A 4,797-nucleotide genomic window follows, 5' to 3' on the forward strand; every position below is an offset into this window, starting at 1 on the left:
ATTATATTCAAAGATTTTCAAATATTTTTTTTGAAATATTTTTTAAAAACTAATTTTGAGAAAAAATAATTTTGAAATAATTTTACTCTTTCGATTTGGACCTTCCCCTAAATCTGACACTTCCTTAAGGCTCCTTGTTAACCACAAGGCAAACTCCCTAAGTGTCTTAGAGGTTAATCTAAATCAACCAGAGCAAACAAGTTAACATTTTTAAAATCTAATTTTTAATTAAACTTTTAAGTTTAGACTCCCCCTGAATCTGACACTCCTTTAGGGCTCATTGTTGACTACAAGGCAATCTCCTTATATGTCTTAGGGGTTGTTCCAAGTTAAAAAAATTTATAAAATAAGAATTTTTTAAAAAAATAATTTTAGAATTTTTAAAGTTAGTTTTAAGAGGTCTTTTAAAGGTAAGGTCTTTCAAGAATGACCTCCCCCTGAACTAGACACTCTCTTAAAACATCCTTGTTACCCACAAAGATTTTCTGTCTATGTGTGTTAGGGTTCTTAGATTTAGTGTTGACCTAGAGGTTTGTGTCTAAGTATATTGGTCAACCAATTTTCAAATGTATAAAGTTTTGAAAACTATATTATAGATATACATAGCAAACATGAATTTCAAGTAAATATCAAGTTTTTAAAAATAATTTTTATAAAAATATTTATAATAATTTTTGAAAAAGTTTTTTTCAAAACTTTGTATTTTAATTGTCCTTATCATCTCAATCATTCTAAGTGTATCAATACATGGTATACAAGGGTTATGAGAGATGAGTTGTCAATTTTATCTTTATTGATTTTAAGTTAAGTCCTAATGAATGTTTGACCTTGTGTTAGATTCAGGTTTAACCGTTAATTAATTAAGTCCATATTTTAAAAATCGGCTTCTAGGTCATGGCGAGGCAAGGGCCTTCTTGGTTATCTGAACAACGACCACTTCGTTAGACAAAGCCTTTTTAAGAAATTATGATCTTAATCAATTTCTTATGAAACCTTGATCTAACTAGTCTAGGATGTGGCGAGGTAGCTTCGGTCAGTTTCACTTAGCTAAGTAGACCAACAAGGTACTCCTTACCCCACTTGACTACCTAAACTAAGTTTCCCTAACGAACTATCATCTCGCCCCACCCTAGTACTATGTTGACAAGTGTCAATCATTCATGTATCCTTAACTAACCGTTCTAAATTAAGCAGTAATTAAACATGATGACATGACATGTTTGTATATTTAAAATAAAGCATATGCATGTTCATGGCACGTATGCATGAGTCAAATAATTCAGATAATTTTTTAATTTCTAATAATGTATCAAATTCTTGATTTGATATATTTTGTGTGAATTTGTGAGTGTGCTAATCCACTTTGACACACTTTAAATTTTATTTCATTTGATAATATTTTAAATTAATTTCATAATTATAAGTGTAAGATACCGGAAAAATTTTGATTCTGGGACGAACAAATACGTCTCGCGAAGACGAACCAAACGAAACTTGTTTGGACCAAAACGGAGGTCGTTTGACCCCTGAACCAAGCGAACCAAACTTGGATTGGTTTGCTACAGTACCGGTTCATGTTGGATTGGGTTCGGTTCGGGTTCGACTGATTTAGGATTGGCTCGACCAGATCCGTTGGGTTAGGCGGGTTTGGATTATTGGGTTCAACCCGTTAATCAAAAACCTATCCTTTAAGAAGGCTACAGTAGAAATCCCGATCGCGATTCCTCATCCTCGCTATTTCTTCCGATCGCGCCATTCTTCGTCGCCGACGCAAGGGGAGCTGGGAAGCGGCGACGCCAGAGCTGGGATCGAAGAAGGAACGCCGGCTATCTAGGATTGTGCTGGGGCTGTTCTCGTCGGAGGGAGCAGACCGTGCAGCGAAAGAGGAATCGCCGGTAAGTTTGGGCGATTTTGGTGGAACCCTGTTGATTCCCTTGGATTTGATTGAGCTTTTGGGATTTGGGGATTTGGAAGCTCAGATTAGTTGGATTCTTTGGTTCAGTTGGAGCTTGGGTTCTTCCTTTCACTGCCGACGCTAGTTATCTCGCCTTGGTTCACTGTTTTCTCCGCCGAGCCGAGAGAGTGAGCTGGCCGACGCCGGAACTCGAGGTGAAGGGATCATCGGCGATTGAAGCTTGTGCTGGTTGTGGGCGACGGCGAATCAGTGGAGAGGAAGAAGCCTAGAGGTAAGGATTAAGAAATAGGTTTCTTGCTCCGAATTTTCCTTGGATTTTGGATTGAGCTTGTCCTCACAGATTTGGTTGGGATTTTGATCTGATCGGAGAGTGGTTGGCTCTGCCGCAAGGAGAAGAACAAGAGAAAGGAGAAGAGAAAGAGGATTTAGGGCTTGATTGGGCTTCAATTTTCAGGAAGCCTTAAATTTGATTAAGGGACTTCTTGATCAGGTTGGTTATTAAGGATGAATTGGATTTGTATGGATTAGAATGTGAAAATGCTATGCTCTTTGTGATTCTGAGTAGGGTTACTATTTGATCAGTTGATTTAAGATTTACGGTTGTGATACTGTTGTGGAACAGATTAATTGGGGAGTTTATTGTTGAATGGGGGTTTAGAGTGTTGATTAATCTGAGTAGGTTAATCTGATTGTGGTTAATTCTGTTGTGAGAATTACTGTTAGATGGATGTGGTTAAGTTAACCCTAGTTTAGGTAGGGTTGATTTTTATTTACACATGTTTATTCTGGTATTTATGGCAGTGATTTTAACTGCAGGACTTTGATCCGGTTATTATTCGGTTGCGTTTATTTGGGATTTCGCTACGATTCCACGCAACCAATCGGAAGGCGGGTACCTTGACTTATCCTTATAGATAGGTCTTTATGATATGTGTAATTGCTAGCTATCAGTAATTCATATTTTGGTTCATATTTATTTCACTTGATACCTTGATCTGCTTTTGATATCAGACAGTATTGCTATTTGATAGTATAGGATACTTATTCATGTTGTGGATATCAGTTAGTCATTTCTTGAGATCATATGATACCTTGCCATGCTGGTTTATCTGATACCTATTGATTTTGATACCATCGGATACTTGTTCATATGCTTTAGCTTGGTTTATCTTATTTCGTATCGGAGCTTATGATAGACGTGAGACTTTACCTCCTTCTGATTACTGGAGCATATGACATGGACCTATAGATGGATAGGTGGTGCATGGACCATACTTATGGATATGTAGTTGGATTATGATGCATGGACTAGTGTCATACATCATGCTTGCATATATTGCATACTGACGTGCGGGATTCCATTGTTGTTGAGTCCGGCGTCAGTTACATGCGGGCTACCAATCAAAGGGTGTGTGTAATTGCATGCCTAGCGATTATTGGCGTCCTGTTCCTATTTTAGTCGAGTCGCTCCTATTATAGCAGCACAGGTGTGAGTCCGTCGCTTGTGTATGATTTACACACACACTCCACTCATGGGTTAGTGGAACCTTTAGATTGGTGCATACTTGCCCTGACAGCAGCTCCGCTAGGCCACCCAGGATAGTGGTTTCGTAGCGTGGTAGCATACAGGGATCCCTCCTCTGTCATTGTGACCAGGAGATGAGAGCTTGCTCGCCCACTTATGATTTGGGTACCAGGATAGGTGTACACCTCGAGGACATCCTGTCCACTCGGTCACGCAGGAGCAGTGACGGCAGAGTGCACAGAGGTCACAGCCCTACCCACTCGACGACTTCACCACTGTGGATGAGTACTCTGACGGGTTTTGGCTCCCACGCGACCTCACCACTAGAGGGGTGACTGATCCGACTGGCGTCAGGGGTGACCAGGACATGCATTGCACCATGTGCATACTGCACTATTGCATTTGTTTGTGATTGCTGCACTTGTTTGATGCACTTGGATGACATGCATGCACAGGATACCTATGTGTTGGTTTGGGGATTCCCTTTCACCTTACTATTGGTTATCGGACTATGGTATGTACAGATCTACTGTTATTCAGTTTTCTAACTTATTTACCTTCCAGTAGACTGTACAGCATGTTATTACTGTTGATAGCTTTATACACATATCTGCTAGATACCCGCTGAGTTTCTTTTGGAACTCACCCCGTTTACCTGTATCCGTTTCAGGTTGATGCCGTCTGGAGAGCTGCACTGCTAGTCCCGAACCTTGGTGTTTCGGTTTATTTACTTTACTGCATTCGTGTATTCAGACTTATTAGACTTCTTGTCATGTTTCCCTTTTGGTATCTGTTTTCCGCTGAGTCGACATTTGTTTCCATAATCGAGTTGTTTATCGGATTCTTGGACGGATTTGATATACATGCGTGGTTGTGATACTATATAGTAGGATATTATTATTGATCGTGTGGGTCATTTGTTGTGGATGTGTGTATATGATTGTGGTGAGCATTCTGTTTATTTTTATTTGTCAGTATAAATCCATAGCCTGTTATGGATTGGCCGTGTGGGCCTTATATATGTGTATGTATTCAGGGAAAGTCAATTGTTACAGGGGAGATGCTGCCGAAATTTCTCGGAAAGCCGTCTCCCGGGGCGTAACAATAAGTATTTTATAATTAAGTTCATGGTTTTAAAATTTGAATTATTATTAATTTATTTTTAATTTCGAATTTTCAATTTTGGTTTCAAATTTTAAATTTAAGTTTGAATTTTTAAATTAAGATTTTAAGTTTTAAATTTTATATTTAAGTTTTGCATTTTTAATTTAAGTTTTTAAGTTTTGAAGTTTGAATTTAAGTTTTTAAATTTTACATTTTTAATTGAAGTTTTTAAATTTTGCATTTTTAATTGAAC

The 4,797-nt window shown here is 38.2% G+C and overlaps 1 long non-coding RNA gene across 1 annotated transcript; it reads left to right on the forward strand.

The window, feature by feature from the left end:
- Window positions 1–1,733: 1,733 nt before the first annotated feature.
- On the forward strand, window positions 1,734–4,285 carry LOC141828875 (uncharacterized). Its single transcript, XR_012601848.1, has 5 exons — window positions 1,734–1,895; window positions 2,003–2,186; window positions 2,256–2,405; window positions 2,732–2,803; window positions 4,111–4,285. It is a non-coding gene; the product is annotated as an uncharacterized LOC141828875 (long non-coding RNA).
- Window positions 4,286–4,797: the final 512 nt, after the last annotated feature.

This window comes from Curcuma longa, chromosome 5 (genome assembly GCF_044706935.1).
Source record: "Curcuma longa cultivar G26 ecotype Majalengka, Jawa Barat chromosome 5, ITB_CL_G26_1.1, whole genome shotgun sequence".
Classification (NCBI taxonomy): domain Eukaryota; kingdom Viridiplantae; phylum Streptophyta; class Magnoliopsida; order Zingiberales; family Zingiberaceae; genus Curcuma; species Curcuma longa.